This window comes from Nannobrachium achirus, assembly GCF_963921795.1.
Source record: "Nannobrachium achirus genome assembly, chromosome: 20".
NCBI lineage: Eukaryota > Metazoa > Chordata > Actinopteri > Myctophiformes > Myctophidae > Nannobrachium > Nannobrachium achirus.
This window is the reverse complement of record NC_137827.1, coordinates 18,633,556-18,651,555: the sequence shown is the minus strand read 5'-3', so window position 1 is coordinate 18,651,555 and position 18,000 is coordinate 18,633,556.

Here is an 18,000-nt window from a genome sequence, read left to right as displayed (position 1 = left end):
TAACATATGCAGCTTTAACATAAGAATCTCAATGTTTTTGCCAATTATTTGGGGCCCACTTGTAATACCCTCACGGCCCCCCAGTGGGCCCCGGCCCGCAGGTTGGGAATTGTTGGAATAGATCTCAACAACCTGTTCGTTTAGGTTGAATTGTACCTCAAATATTGATGTTCCTGGCTGGGTAAGGGTGTGTACTTGGCCTACTTTGTGCGATTGCTTGTGTACACAATTGCTGTGTACTGTGTGCATGTGCGTGCGTGTTTGGCATACTGTGAGAGGTGTTGTTCACCATCGTCTAAAGCTCATCATGTCAAGGACCCCCAAATTGACACCTATTAGCCCGCGGACCCCCATTTGAAAAGATATGCCAGGGACCCCATAACACACATCTCTAGCTGTGATTCTCAACAATTTTAATTTCAATGACCCCCAGATTGACAAGCATACAGCTACAGATGCCCATTTAATGGCATTTCCTTTTAGTATAACTCTGTCTTTATGATTTAATGGCATTTCTGTCTCTGAGACCCCAATTTATAGTGTAAAATCAATGCTATCAATCAATGCTCTGAGAGTTATCCATTTGTTTCCATTTGTGCACTCTCTGAGTTACATACTCATAAGGGTCCATTTGGATCCTAACTATCATTTAGCTGAGGGCCCCCTTGAACTCCCACAAGGATCCCTGGGTGTCCCTGGACCCCACTTTAAGAACCAATGGTCTAAAGCAGTGGTTCTCAGCCCTTTCAGGTGCTTGTCAGACCCTCCACAATTACGTTTGACTCCACACAAGTTTGACGAGTTATTTTCAATGGTCCAGGCCGCCATGTGACGAGTTCCTTATTTTGACTATGGATGGCGCTATTCGCTAGCTTATGGGTCACCAATTATTTCTGGGGTAACCAGAAGGTCACCTGACACATTTCTAAAGTTACAATTTAATGGCCTTTAGACCTTTTTAATACCAAATTGGCCAAAATGATAAAATATTACTTAAGAAAGAGGCAAACATTGTGAAAATAGCCGATCTACAGCTGTGAGCTTATAGTTTTGCTATTTTCACAATATTCATCTGTGGAACCGAGTCAAACTAAATGTAATGGCTACAATTCCAATTGCTTGTAAGGGTGGGGGGGTGTCTCCTGTTCAAATATGATTATTTGGGGGGGCTGCGGCCCAAAACGTTTGGGAACCCTTGGCCTATACGCGTCCTTCCGCGTGGCACTGCTCGTGCGAGGATTCATTTCCTCTCCACACTCGGATGCACACAGCCTTGAATTTGACACCGGCCACATTCCGCTAATGTGCAGATTAGTCTTCATATCATATACGGTGTAGGGAAAAGAAAGTATCAAGAGAGCACTGGAGCTTTTAAAGCTCATGATAATCATGGTAATCGATAGCGGCCCAGAGTGGGGAGAATGCTGCAATATCATGGTAACACAAGACGGGAGCTAACATGGTTATTCCCACGCTTGGCAGAGCAGCCAGCTGTGAGTGTGAGCCAAGTGTACATTCATTCAACGCACTTTCTTCTTCTCTACACTCGTTCATATGAAAGTATAGATGAGTCATAAAGCGACAGCCAACTGCCTGCGTCTTTGGGGAACAGATGACGCTGATGAAGTGCAATGGTGTCCAGTTTTCTAATTTTATATAATGTTGTATACGTTCTCGCTCACATGCATGATACACATGATTTTTCTTCTTTTTTGTGTGCTATGACTCCTACGGGATGAGCCGTGTGTGTGTGTGTGTGTGTGTGTGTGTGTGTGTGTGTGTGTGTGTGTGTGTGTGTGTGTGTGTGTGTGTGTGTGTGTGTGTGTGTGTGTGTGTGTGTGTGTGTGTGTGTGTGAGCGTCCATATAGATTAAAGTTCTCAGTCACCACTCACCACAAATGATTTCAGTAATTTGGATTCAGTAGAATGTTTCTTTTATGGAAGCATGCCATGCACCGAAACTAGGCCATCTACAAGCTGTGACGTGTTGTAAGCTTGTAGATAGCCTATTTTCAGTTATTTATTATTTTGTAAGATCAAGGTTCAAGGTAGTCTTTCTTTATTGTTACATCTTCTGTACAAGTACATAAGAGTAAAATTATTTTGTTTTGGCTTCCTTCAGGCAATGCAGCGGTATGTATAATAATAATAACAACGGCAGAAAAAACAGGAATAACAGGAAAAAGAATGCAAAAAACTAAAGAGCAAAGAGAGAAAAAATATAAAAGAGCATCACGTACATGTGCATAAAAGAAAAAAATTGTCCTATTTTGAGGAAATGTCACGATTAGCAGACGAACAGAACCCAAGTGCAGAGCCACAAGCAGATTAGTTTCAAATAAAGATTTATTAACAATAAAGTAGAGCATTACAGGCAAAAACGTAGTGGTATAATAGCAAGGACAAAACCTAGACTTCTCAAAACACTACACTGTAAACGGAAGTAGCAGTAAGCAGTAAGGCTTCTCAGAGGCACAAAGCCAAAAACAGGAAGTCCAAAAACTGAACAAAGTCTTAAGTAGCAAAAGGCAAAAGTAATGTCCAAAAACTAGACTCAGAGTGCAAGGCAAAAACAGAGGTCCAAACAAAAGCTAAACTTACAGAAGCATATGAACACAGAACCAGAGGAGTCCAATGCAGAACACAGGAACGATGACATGGCAACAAACAATGAACTGGCCGTGTGAGTGTGGAATGAGTCCAGTCTTAAAGTGAGCAGGTGATTGAGGGAAGTGGTTACAGGTGTGGAAGGGGCATGGCACTTGGGGCTGATGAGGGAATGAAGACAGGTGAGTGGGAATTCTGGATGGCAAGCCAACACGCCCACAGAGGCACAGCATGGCCACACAGCGCCACAGTGTGGCCACACAGTGCCACAGACCATGACAGTACCCCCCCCTAAAGGGACGGCTTCCAGACGTCCCACCATGGTGATCAGGAACGAGCAGGGCGGGTGGACGGCCAGGATGCTGGGACGAGGCAACAGCTGTGCTTTCGGGAGGACGGCCTGGATGCTGGACCAGGGCTGAGCCAGTGATGTCAGGCGGACGGCCTGGATGCTGGACCAGGGTTGAGCCAGTGATGTCAGGCGGACGGCCTGGATGCTGGACCAGGGTTGAGCCAGTGATGTCAGGCGGACGGCCTGGATGCTGGACCAGGGTTGAGCCAGTGATGTCAGGCGGACGGCCTGGATGCTGGACCAGGGTTGAGCCAGTGATGACAGGCAGACGGCCTGGATGCAAAGACGAGGGGGCAGCCGCAGAAGAGTCGTCTAGCATAGGGCCTGGACACTGGGACAGGGCCGCTGCAACGGTGTCGTCAGGCAGGTGGCTAGATGAGGAGTCTTCTGGCGGACAGCCGGGATGCAGAGACGAACTTGCAGCCGCAGAGTTGTCATCCAGCGGACGGCCGGAATGTGGAGACGAGGCGGCTACAGCAGAGACGTCATCAGGCGGACGGCTTAGACACTGGGACGAGGCAGCTGCAGTGGTGTCGTCAGGCGGACGGTGAGTCAAGGCAGATGAGACGTTGTCCGGCAGGCAGCAGGACACGATGTCATCTGGCAGATGGCAGGGATGCAGAGACGAGACGTCGTCTTGGGATGAGGACTCTGGAGACCCCAGGTATGCAGCAGACAACGCCTGGGATGCTGCAGATGCAGGAAGCGATGCCTGGGATGCTGCAGATGCAGGAAGCGACGCCTGGGATGCTGCAGGTGGTGTCAGGGATGCAGCCGGCTCGGGCGACGAGGTCAGGGCTGCAGACGGAACTGCAGGCACTGGAGACGAGGTAAGGGCTGCAGACAGAACTGCAGGCACTGGAGACGAGGTCAGGGCTGCAGACGGAACTGCAGGCACTGGAGACGAGGTCAGGGCTGCAGACGGAACTGCAGGCACTGGAGACGAGGTCAGGGCTGCAGACGGAACTGCAGGCACTGGAGACGAGGTCAGGGCTGCAGACGGAACTGCAGGCACTGGAGACGAGGTCAGGGCTGCAGACGGAACTGCAGGCACTGGAGACGAGGTCAGGGATGCAGGCTTGGGTGTCGAGGGAGCTGCAGGGGGGGCTGCAGACTCAGGAGTCGACGAAGCTGCAGGCTCTGGACGAGACGACGCAAGGGAAGCTGCAGGCTCTGGACGAGACAACGCCAGGGAAGCTGCAGGCTCTGGACGAGACAACGCCAGGGATGCTGCAGGCTCAGGAGGCGAGGACGCTGAAGACGCTGGAGGCGGGACCCCAGACGACTGTGCAGACGGACCCCCATACGGCCTTGCAGGCGGGACTGACTCAGGGATACTGGACAGGACAGGCTCTGGTTCCAGGAAACTGGGTAGCAGCAAGCTGGGCAGCGGCGAGCTGAAGCTGGGCTGCGGCGAGCTGAAGCTGGGCTGTTGCGAGCTGGACTGTGGCGGAGGTACAGGTGGCGACCGGGTGGTAGCAGGAGGCAAACTGTGTTTGGCTGAGACTCTGGACCAATGGGGAATGGTGGCTTTGTGACCCACAGAGAGGTTTGCTCGTTTGGTGGCACTACGAGGACCTCCCAGAGCCAAACGGGTGCCCCTGAATGGGTCTAAGGCAGGCTCAGGAGCATATACAGGGGTTTGGACCCTGCCACAGAAATAGGCCAGCAGGCTCAATGGCTGGGTCTTAGGACAGTCAGGTTCAATGCAAGCGGGCACAGAAATGGGATGTGGACGTAGTGAGCTAGAGTTCTCAGGACTGGCAGGTTGAAGAGCCACAAACGCTAGTCTAACTGACTGCTGAGCCGGCTGGGAAGCAATACTAACAGAACTGGAATGCATATAGCCCTTTAGCTTTTCTTTGACTACATCAAGGCGGGGAACAAAATGACTGACCCATGGCCTCTCTTCAAACCACTGAAAATTTCTTTAAGGAACTTAGCATGCTGGTTAGGAGGTGAGGCAAAGAGGCTTGCCACCACATGGTCAAAATCAGCTACCTTACTCTTAAATAGCTTTAACTCTGCTGGGTTCATCTTGGCCAGTTCATTCTGTCACGATTAGCAGACGAACCGAACCCAAGTGCAGAGCCACAAGCAGATTAGTTTCAAATAAAGATTTATTAACAATAAAGTAGAGCATTACAGGCAAAAACGTAGTGGTATAATAGCAAGGACAAAACCTAGACTTCTCAAAACACTACACTGTAAACAGAAGTAGCAGTAAGCAGTAAGGCTTCTCAGAGGCACAAAGCCAAAAACAGGAAGTCCAAAAACTGAACAAAGTCTTAAGTAGCAAAAGGCAAAAGTAATGTCCAAAAACTAGACTCAGAGTGCAAGGCAAAAACAGAGGTCCAAACAAAAGCTAAACTTACAGAAGCATATGAACACAGAACCAGAGGAGTCCAATGCAGAACACAGGAACGATGACATGGCAACAAACAATGAACTCCGTGTGAGTGTGGAATGAGTCCAGTCTTAAAGTGAGCAGGTGATTGAGGGAAGTGGTTACAGGTGTGGAAGGGGCATGGCACTTGGGGCTGATGAGGGAATGAAGACAGGTGAGTGGGAATTCTGGATGGCAAGCCAACACGCCCACAGAGGCACAGCATGGCCACACAGCGCCACAGTGTGGTCACACAGTGCCACAGACCATGACAGGAAATGTATCATTGAAAATCCACATGGCAGACGGCAGTCACCCTGATATTTCAAGTGGCTGTGGGTGCTTTCTTGTCAAATGACCCTTTGAGACGGCTCATGGGACTTTTCATGCTTGCATCACCAACTAAATGATTTCTTAAGCCTAACTGCTCCTCTAAGGTGGTGGGCATCTTAAAAAAATCCAACCATCCATCCATCTCTCCCTCCCTCCCTCCCAATCCATCATCCATCCATCCATCCATCCATCCATCCCTCGTCAAAAGCCCCCCTTTCCCTGTGGCACTCCACAAGGATCGGTTGTGGGTCCCTTGGTAATAACATTTGAAATCACAACATCCACTTTTAAAGTTGTTAATACCACTAAACCTGCTGTTGCAGCAATGTGTCCTGTTTACTGTCATGACATGACATGACGTGCTGCATGTCCGACAATGTCAGTGTTGTTCAATCACATTAAGGTCTCTACACACTGGCAGTGTTTATTTTGTGTAATTAATTAGCAAGATTAAAGAGAATGCATGTTCAATCTGCCAGAAAATCCTAATCTCAGATATTCCATGAAAGCAAAAGGGTAACCCTCTGGCGCTTGGTATTTTGTTTTAAAATTCAAAATGACTAATCTTTTTCTGTCATGGCTGGAATGGCCGGCTTTAGCATTAATCTGCAATTTCTTCAACTGGTTGGTTGTATGGCCACCAAAACATCATAATTCTACATATTGTGCTAATTGAAACACAGCAGCACTGTGTGTGTGTGTGTGTGTGTGTGTGTGTGTGTGTGTGTGTGTGTGTGTGTGTGTGTGTGTGTGTGTGTGTGTGTGTGTGTGTGTGTGGGTGTGGGTGTGTGTGGGGCTCCTTTCACTCTGTTTCACAAATCGCATATTAGGACATGGCCTAACAACATTCTTTCAGTCATTATGAGAGTTTATTTTGCTTTTGTGTGTGTGTGTGTGCGTGTGTGTGTGAGTGCGCGCGTGCGTGCCTGGCGCAGATCTCACACACCACTGGACTGATGATCAGCTCTAGAAGGCTGTTCCCAAGGGGCATGCAGTGCCCGATGGGAACTCATGCCCCCTCATTTTATTTTAGCTGTTATTTTAGCTGTTTATTTTATAATAATAATAAATAAAATAAAATACAAAATAAAAGTAACTGAATAAACACAGCCCCTCCTGCAAGGACGATATCATGTCACCCTGGGACCAGTGTATTTCCAATTATATTCCAACATAGTTTGAAGTGAATTTTGGGTTTATGAAGGGGGCGTGTCTGATAAATATATTGAGTGTTGATTAAAGCAACTTAAAAACTGTCTGCTGATTAGACGTCCAAATGATCCCCACCCCAGAACTGTTTTAAAGTTAAAAAAAATATCCCTATAAATAAAAACGGCAGAGGGTGGAAACATATTTTTTATTTGTCATGAATTTATTTGTGAATTCTACAACTCTACATTTGTAGATCTGCTATATATCGGCTACTGTCCGCTATTTCCAATGCTGTCCTGAAATGTCTATGTCCTCACAAGCATAGTAATACAAGTGTGTGTGCGTGCGTGCAGTAAAACTAGGCCATGCCATCTCGTTGAAGCAACCCTGACACTGTGAATATTTATATTTACATATTTCTATCTCGTTGTGATTCATTTGGAGCCTGGCTACAGTAAAAGCAGCGGAGCTGTTCAGGGTCCTCTTACTGATGAGTTTAAACCTCCAGGGCTGCAAAGTTTTTGGAATAATCAAAGTTGCAAACTACGCACGGGAATTAAAAGAAGGGAATAAACTATATGGAATTAACGAGGATAAAAAATGTAAATATATGGAGGTGGTTGCAATTTACCGTGTCGTATGCAGATAAACGCATCAATATTTTACCATAATCAGGCAGAATTGCAAACAACGCTACAAAAACTCTTCGATTATTTAGTTGAATTAGTTGACTATTCAACAACATAAATATTCCCTGCCTACACAATAAAATCCTTAGTGTTCACTTAACCATAATGCTTCTTCCTTGGTAAATGCCTGGATGAAACTCATTGTAAATGGTGCATTTATATAGCGCTTTTATCCAAGGCACTTTACATAGATTGTGCATTACATTCACCCATTCACACACACATTCATACACAAATGGAGGAGGAAACCATGCAAGGCACCAACCTGCTCATCTGTGTTTTCAGAGTCTTGCTCAAGGACTCTTCTTTGACATTAAAGGACAACTTTGTTTTTTTACAACGTTTCATATTTTAGATTGTAATTGGAGAAAAGAAAAAGTGAGTGTTAAAATGTTTTCATTTGCTTCGTTCTATTGTTTTATCGCGTTTACCGTGCTAAAATGTGGGGCATGCGTACGCATGGGGGCATGCGTACAAGTGGCTAAATATGTCTTTTTAGACACAATAAGCCAGCATTTTCTTTATTGCTATTTACAGAAACACTTCTAGCCCCCATAAGTCACATCCAACCATGAAAGGTTGCGTTGTATCTTGGGAATGGGCTTATTCTGTGTAAAATGACATATTTAGCCACTTGTACGCATGCCCCCAACCACTGAAATAAGAATCTCTAAAACAATAGAAAGAAGTAAATTAAATCAATTCAACACTCATCTTTTATATTCCCTAATTACAATCTAAAATATGAACCCTTCAACTCAGGGGGAGCCCAGATTCGAACTGGGAACCCTTCGTGCTCTAATGACGGTTTCTCTACCCCTGAGCTATGCCGCCCCATTGTCTCCCCTATATATAGTAATACAGTCAAGTCTCTAGCTTGGAAGGATGATTGTTATTGCTTAAACATGTAACTTGATACTTTTGTGGGACCAATTATGGTACAGTATAATAATGCTAAAGTTACATAGTGCTGCTAAACATTTGTATCAAACTTATCATTTCCCAAAAGTAAGTGTGTGTATTTAATTCAGTCTGGCCAGAAGCAGGTCAGACTGCCGTAAAAATGAATGACCAGGGTTCGAAAGCAGAGCCATGGAAAGCAAATTGAACCCTGCTGCCCTCAACTAAACATAGCCTTCTTATTCTGTAACATCATGCCTAAACACAAACATTTATGAGTCACAAGTTTATACCTGAATTTAGTCTTGCTCCGCTCAGCTCTGGGGTTTTCATACCAACACAATGCATTGTGGGTAATGGGTGTGATACCGCTGATTCAGGAGCACCGAGCAAACGTGCAGGTCTTGAGGTCATCAGTGTTCTTTCTCTCTATGCTATGAAGACTGCCTCCCCAAAATAACCCATGTCATTTTCTGGGGCCTTTGAAGGAGCCATCTGCAAACTTGGCTCGGGGCAGCCCCTGACATTTCCAATTTCAGAAATCCAATTTCTGGCCTTTCATTCTTCTTCTTAGATGAGTAATTCTTGCCACGTCTTTGCCTTATCTATATTTTATTGAAGGAAGTATCCCGGCTGGTCCCTTGGCAGAAGCGATGCTTTAAGCGTACGTTTTTTGCCTCTGTGAAGGAACTAACAAGGTAATTGGGATGTTCAACTTGCTGAGACAGGTAGTACTGCGTGGCAGTTCACTTTCGCTAACGCTTGCAAAAACCCAGCTGTCTCTCGCAACACGCACGCACGTGCGCGCACACACACACACACACACACACACACACACACACACACACACACACACACACACACACACACACACACACACAGTATATGGTCAAGGCGACACTCAAATGGTGCATTTCACTTCATTTTGAAACTTAATAGGGGTATATTAGAACACAAAGCATGGCTCATCCCTTTCTAAGGTGCCTACTCAATAATGCAGGTGGGAGGGGGTGGGGGTAGGGGGGGGGGGTGTGTTGCGTTGGGAAGGTTGCAAATTCCAGCTTCGCAGACATAATAGATGTTTTTTTTTTCTTTTCTTTTTCTTTTTTTTGACCCCCTGCGGTAAAAGAATAAAAGATTCACGAGCCAATTTTTGCGTCTCTATGCTGCCTTCTGCTGCATTAGCCATACCTCTGAAGGTTGGTGCTATTATTGACATTATAGATAATCAATCAGCATTTTAAGTGAGGAAACTGATAGAGAGGCGATTGTATGTCAAGGATCAACATACTGGCTAGCATTCATTGATGTATTTATATTTGTTTTACTTTTGACTGCACTGCAGTCAGACTTAAATGTAATGCAAGGCAAAATGGCTGATATATTGTCTCTGGCGGGTGGAAACCTCATAATTGCTACTTTTCAGGATTCAAATTCGCTCTCAATTCACCCTTTGTCAGCCTTCTGATTGGTCCCTGACTGGCCAACCAGAAAAATCATTCACTTTTGCTACCGGGGGTGGAGTTATGCAGTGGGACAAAGTCCTTTCGTTCTTTCACCGCGGTGCGGTGATGCACGGTATGGCCGCGGCGCAGTACGGCGCTGCGCAGTCATAGCAATTTCGATAAGTATAATGAATACGCTTCAACAAACTAGTTCACATGAACGATATCGATGTAACTAAGATATTCGATTGGGTACATATGTTTTAAATGGGCAGAATTACAATTAAAACATGTATTTTCAGGGGGAAACCCCTGTTTTGCAATGTAACTACTGTACTTTTTTGTTCCTTTTTTATTAATATCACGTAGATGTTTTTCTTTTGGTACTTTAAATAGAAATAATGAGGCTATGATTTTTTTTCCATTATAAAAATAGTCTTCCCTGGCTTTTTTGTCCCACCTAGTAACAGAGCGACATGGGGTGGGACTTGACAAAGGGTGAATTATTAGATGGACATGCTCAAAATGTGACACTTTTTGCGCTGTGTTTCCAGCTTGTGAATCTACTACTTTGGAGGCTTTTGTGTGACGCTGTAGTATGTAAAATAAGAGAAAACACAACATGTGAAGCCATATTGCCCTGCCCTATTAAGCGATCGCTCTTGGAAGACTTTTGAAGACACGTGGATTCTCCCTCATGGCTCCCAGCAGTATGGCTCCTCATAGATCTGTCTCTTCCCCTTCTCCCTTGGTGGATGTCATCCATACATTACTGTTACTGGAGACCCTGATGCTCCTGTTACCTTCCACCCAGCGGAGGAGAGCCTCACCCCCCCTGCGTTCAGACACTGATAGGCTTTTGGAGGGGGAGGAAGGGTTAAGCCTATTTTATTCTCCGTCACACAATGTGCCGGAAATAACAGAACTACAAGTTCAGTACAGGTCTTTTGAGGGTATACTGGTCTGCTATTTTCAGTGCGTGACGCCATTGCTGGACAGAGTATAAATGAGGCATTACATGTTAGTCTCATGTGGCCACAGCCCTCCAGTCTTGCTTCTCACTGAGTTGAGGTCTGGGGAAGATCACACTGGAAACAGTGCATAGGATGAGGGAGAAACTCACCCTGTGATTGGGAACCCTAACCCTATCAAAATGACATCCAAACAACTTACTGTACTGTTCGTATCGATCAGAAGAAATGGAAGATAATTTCGTAACATTGCAGTGCACGGCACAAAGTCTTCTTCTTTGAGTTTATTCCCATCAGGGACCACGACAGTGGATCATCACGTCACTGTCAGGCAGAAACCTTGTATCTCCAAGCTTCAAATTTGTATGTTCTTTCGTAAAGTAAAGCCCTGCTTCATCATACAAGACTGTCGCACAAGACTAGTGAAAATAGAAGACTTACAAGCACACAACGCCTCGCACTTGTGTGCTTGTAGATCGGCTATTTTAACTAGTTTAAATCATTTTTTTAAATGATCAATACAAAACGAACGGTTTTGGACATACAATGTTTCCACCCGACAGAGACGTTCTGTTTCCATCTGCTTGTGTTCTCTGCATCTTCCTCGGTCACTGCTGCCAGCCACCTGCATGTCCTCTCTGCACCGCGTCCATTAACCTCCTCTTTGGCCCTACGGTTCTCCTCTTGCCTGACTGCTCAATGCTCAGCATCCTTCTCCCAATGCACCCCTCTTCATCTCTCCTCATGTCCACACGTCCAAACCGTCTCAACTCTCAACCTCGCATCTCTCTGTCTTACCCCAAACCTTCTAACCTGGGCTGATCCTCTGGCGTAGTCATTTCTGACCGTGTCACTTCTAAATGAGAATTGTAGAGTCTCGTTAGCGCCCCACAAAATAGCATTTAAAGACATCCATCCGGCTATAACGCATTAATAGCTATTGTTGGCGTAGCGTTAAAGGAGCCTCACCATGCATCTTTCTGTATCGTTCCAATTGTAGCACAAAGACAGTGCCCCGTTGCCAACAAAGGGCATTTTGATATTGCATCAGAAATGGCTTGGAATTAGAGACAGACAGAACATGACATTTAAATATCCGAGTGGTTGTTTAGGCTAAAACCTGTATAAAACCGTATTATAATATGGACCAATATTTATATAAAATATATATTTTGAAAAGTATGGTGGGGCCCCTTTAATTGTTGCAGTCGCCTTGTTTGTTTCACTGAGTGGTTTGACGTGAACACCTGGGTGAGCCTCTACCTCTGGATTGGAATGGCTCCGCCAAGCACTGCCCAAAGTGCCCATATACTGTAGTGCCAAATTATCCGTCCACTTTTCACTTCTAAATCCCCCAAGGCTTTCTTTCAGAGAACGTATATGCAGGCCTGGGAGCCGAGGTTACTCTGAAAGCAGAGACACTATAAATGAAGGGCTGTTCTGAGAAGCAGCGAAGGAGTCCGCCTACTTGATCACAGAGGATCATCGTGCTTCCTGACCTGCAGTGTAGTTGTTATATCAGACTCACAAAGAATAGAGATGGGACGTTTGCGAACGACTCGAGTCTTTTGAACGGCTCTTTGAAATGAACGATGGGATCCGGTTCGCAGTAGGGAGCCGTTCCTTTTGTCTTTTTGTCTTTTTTTTTGATGAGGGGGAGTCAATTCTTTACTTAAGTAAAAGTATCAATACTTCAATGTAGAAATACTGGTACAAGTAAAAGTAAAATGTTTGTTGAGTAAAAGTACAAAAGTATTGGTATCAAAATACCAATAGTAGAAAGTAGTCATTATACAGAATGTCCCATTTCACAGGTTTTCAAATGTAGAAAAATGATTTGAAAATAGCAGATCAACGGCTATTTTCTAATGGCGGAAATGTATATATATATATATATATATATATATATATATATGGCCGAAATGTATAGGGTTGAAGTGATTTGTAATTATAATCAAAATCTACTAAGTAACTATAATTAAAATTAGTCTTTTTGAATGGCTCTTTTTGAACGGCTCTTTGAAAGGAACGGATCCTAGAGATCTGGCTCACTTCAAAGAGCCATGAATCCCATCTCTAACGGAGAAAGCATGCCTGCTCCGGCACATGCCAGCTTTAGGAAGCAGAGTTCGGGTGCCTCTTCTGTTTTCCTCAATCAGAACAATATCTGTACTATGAAACACAATCTGTTCTCGTCTCATCATTCCGGGTGACGGGTCTCGCGCAGGCAGCCAGACAGACAATACATTCTCGTTTCTTCCCGCGTTCACACACACACACACGGATATGGGAAATGAAATTCAGCCTGGCTGGGTTCGACGAGCGGAGGTGAAATCTCATCTCGTCGGTCGGTGCCAAGGGGGCCGCAAGCAGATCCACCGCCCTGGAAATGTGCTGTGGCTGCCCCCGCGGTCCCTGGAGGCATGACTCCCTCTCGCTGTCTTCCTGATGGGGACCTGAGGAGGCTGGTGTCAGTGGCACCGGTCTCCGTCATCCTCTCCCTGGCCGCCACACTGCTATTAAAGCTGCAATCCCGGCTAACTAACTGTCCTACCGCCGGGAATTTGAACCCCCGGTCCCCCATGCAAGTGCATTTTTACTGTTCAACCATCATATCGATCGTCATAGAATGTTTTTGTGTTGAATTTTACAAAATAATTACAATATACAGGAAAACCTTCCCTTTAACATAACATGAGCAAGTCAATTATTGGTTCTAAATAATTGATTTCAATTATCGATTTCAATATATTTTCGGTTAATTGCTCAGCCCTACCTGCTTACTCAATGATGACATTACATTAGGAACACAGGAGTATGACACTGGATTAGACATTTGACGATGATATACGAAAGAAAAAAGCAGGGTGTGAGAAGAGTTAATCATGATTGTGTGTAGAGCAGTGGGTCTCAGTGTGGTCCAGGGACCCTGATGATTCCTCGAGGGGGTTCCAAATGGCCCCTTAAGGGGCTCTTGAGTGTGTACAAATGGAACCAAATGGACCTGTATAAGGATCCAATTGCACACACTGAGTTGTGGGGTCCTTGAAATTAAAAAGATGTGAGAACCACTGGTATAGAGGGTGTGCAGACAGAGGAGTATAGTTTTGTGTGCGATAGTTGCGTTTCTCCTGCTGACTGGATGGGATGATATTGTTTAAAAAAAAACACTCACAATCATATCGTGGAGATTTAAATGTATCACTCTCTACCAAATCTCTTTGCCCAAAAATTGCCAATCTACAAGCTCACAACGCAATGCATTGTGACGCGTTGTGAGCTTGTAGATCTGCTATTTTTTGGGGAATATTCCCCACCAGGATAATGGATGTTGATGTTATTATCGTGATAATAGCGTAAATCGCAATTTACATTTTCATATGGCCCCATCCCTACTCCTGACAGTTGTGGAGGAAGAATTAGGGGCAGCTGGAGCGTGATGACATAATGAGGGGGGGAAAGGAAAACATTCGTTTAAATCCAGGCTTGGGTTTTAAGCTGATTAAGATGTGATGAGGTGTCATTTTGGTTGCAAAATGACTATAGCATGGTTGGTACACTGCTGGTGCATGCATTCTCATGGACAGACCTGCACACATCAGCACATTACACTGTACGCACACGGCACGGCACGCACACACACACACACACAAAAACACAAATACACTCATTATCCACTCAACAGTTTACTGAACAGGTTGAAGTGTGTGTGTGTGTGTGTGTGTGTGTGTGTGTGTGTGTGTGTGTGTGTGTGTGTGTGTGTGTGTGTGTGTGTGTGTGTGTGTGTGTGTGTGTGTGTGTGTGTGTGTGTGTGTGTGTGTGGGATGTCGTAGTTTTTCTGCACATTGCTGTATACGACAGTGCTTTCATTGCTCTGTACTGTAACTCTTAACTGCCGTGCTTGCTGCCTCTGGGCGACTGAAATTCCCCTGCGCGATCAATAAAGGTAACTATCCATCTGTGTCAGTGGTTCTCAACCCCCAGGGAGGGTCCCCAAATTATTTTGAGGGGGCCCCAGATGATTGACTTAATGTGCAACATTATTTTCTCACTCAACAGTAAAGAAACCAGCATACAGTATAAGTGTAGGCTATAGAGGGTATCTGCACATTTCTAAAGTGACAATTTAAGGACTTTTTAATACCTCTAAAATGACAAATTAAACATTGTCCAAATTGTCAAATATAGAGGCAGACATTTAGAAAATAGCCGATCTACTGTACATGCTCACAACGCCTTGCAACGTTGTGATACAAAATATAATGCCTCATCTCTTAGTGCTCGTCAGGGTGGGGGGTCGCCACTTAAAATATGATTATTTTGGGGGGCGCGGCCTGAAAAGGTTGAGAACCACTGATCTATGTAATGCGTTGGTGTTGGGGACTCTCTATGTTCAGTGTAACCAGAGAGCACATCATGCTTGTCGCCACATCCTCTGTGGTTATACCTCCAACCTACAGGCATATCGGTGTCATATAGGCCACCAATCAATACATCCATTCATAGTATATTCTCTGCTACTCCTGAATGGGAATCAGCATTGTAGTGAAAGTAGGAAGAATGTTTTATTAAACAGGTTTGGTCAAATCTGATTGGTTGATATTGTAGGTGTGGTACAATGTCCAGATCCATGCAGATATATACAAGCCATTATTTGGTTTCTGTTTGGTATAGTATAAGGATAACATGAGGTGTGACTGACTGACTGACTGACTGACTGACTGACTGACGCACAGGAGCTGCAGGTTTTCATAGTAAATGCGACCTACGGTACCAGTAAGGCGCCTAAGGGCGAAAAGCAAGGGCGGAAATCTCACAGGACGGAATTCATTCAAGTGTGATTCGAGTTGCGGTAGGTTGTTTAAGTTGGACTGACACAATATGTCCATATATGGGCATTCTCAGATAGGGCTTAATATTGATGGCATAAAAGGGATTCTATTTTATGGGCATTCCCAGATGCATCAGATGTAAAGGTCAGGGATCTCTATATATGGGCATAAAAGGGAGAAAGACGTGTGACTCGTGTCGCGGCATGAACCACACTGGTTAAACTGACTGGGAATCAGATGTAGAGGTCAGCTCCATATATGGAGATCTAGGTGATGATCCAGTCGTGTCCCTGTATGGATATCCAGGGTTTGGTCTTTGATGAGGTGATGTCAGAACAGTGTGATGTCAATATAGACATTGAGGTGTTACTTACTCACTCATGGACGTATACGGACAAGATGTGGCGGTTTCCTAGTTAACTGCGACCTACGGTCGCAACAAACACCATAATGTATACATTCTTTTTTTCCGTCTCCTGATAGATTTTTTTTTAAGGCCGATTGTGAAGGAAACCAGTGTTACACATTCCTTGTCATCAGGGCCTTCCTCATTTTGGTGGCAGAGCAGTAGAATGAGAACGTTCCCATATATTTGGGTCATACCAGATCATGGTCGCTCCCTCTAGTGTTGTGGCTGTGGGTGTCACTCAATTTGCAGCCATGTGTGTGCTGATTTTTAACCATCTTCAACCTGGCGTCCCAATTTTGGGTATATATCATTACAGATGATCATTGTTTTTTTTTAGACGTTTTCCAATTCCACACAACATGTTGCGTTATGTGACATTATTTGTGCAGGCTACTTGGGCATGTGTCTATGATCGTTCATGTCGCCATTATTTAAAAACCCATATATATTTTTTAAGCAATAGCTCACTCCAGGCCATGGTATACAAGTGGAATTGTCATTACATTATACCACACTTAAGGGGGTTATATTGGCTCCCCTTAGGTGTGATGCCATGACAAAATACCATGGCCTGGAGTGAGTTATTGCTTAAATGTCAGCCGCCTCGGAAGTTCCAATCCTTAATGAATTTACCAATGGCTGTATAAGGTCACTGGCAGTCACTCATTTCTCAGTTGGCGAGGTTGTTCCTTGGAGTATATCTGTCTGACCACTGACAATCCCCAAGCCCCGGGTACGGGCTGTACCTCTCCTCTCCTCTCCTCTCCTCTCCTCTCCTCTCCTCTCCTCTCCTCTCCTCTCCTCACATCCTTTCCTCCAGGGACGTGCAGAGAATAATAGAGAGGCAGGGGCTGACATTTCTAAAGGGGCCTTTTGGTGAAAATATTGAAAATAGCAGACCTCCAAGCTCACAATGCGTTGCGCTGCGACAAGGTTGTGAGCTTGGACGTAGGCTGAACTTACATAATCATGTCAATCTGGGGATGTCCACAGAGAGAGCCAGAGGGCAATTCTTTCAGCATAAGATGCTGCATTCAATTTCAGGAGAGTTTGGACAAGGCGATTCTTCATGAATGCTGCCTTCAGGTATGACACGGAAAGAGGGCATTTTGCATTTCTTTCACTTACAGTAAAAACAGCCTTCATGGTCTGGAGAGGGCACTTTTTACAGCCAGATAAAAGGGCAGGGGCTCAAGCCCCGTTTGATGTCAATGTGTGCACATGCCAGCTCTCCCCTCCTGCCTCTATCTCTGGTGTCTCCGATGTGAAGAGGTTTAAGGCTCGTGGGGGACCCAGAGAGGGCGAGATAAAAAAAAAAACTGGGCATGAGGAATACGTCTCTGCTGCTAACCTAATTACCAGTGAGCCTGGAGAAATGGGACCGCGGGAGTGGCTTTGTGGAAAGGGATGATGGCAACTTCAAAAGACAGACAGATGGTTTCCTGCGGTTTTATTATTTCCAATTCCAAAACCAACTTCCCCTGCAGAGAATCCAGCATCGTTGCGTGTTTACCTCATGAACTGAACATGGACCACGATATGATGCCAGACGACAAAGATGTCAGAAGAAATATTTGAGAGAGAGAGACACTGTGAGCGCCGTGACTCACTTGGATATTCAGCCGTTGGATGCTGTGACTAAGGCCTGATTCATACCGGCGTGGCAGCGTGCCGGAATGATCCCGAAAATAGACGATCTTACAAGCGCGCCGAGGTCGTTGACCGGGCTAATTCCGTGCATGCAACAACGCATAAATCAGCAGTGGTGGTAAAAGTACTCAGATTTTTTTTTAACTCCCGGACTTATTCAAGATTTCAGAACCGGGCGGAAGTGTGCCTATCCCGAACTTATTCAAGATTTATACCATATTTAATGTTATATTATAAAACCTTACCGTACCGTCGGGTACATAATTGTTGTAAT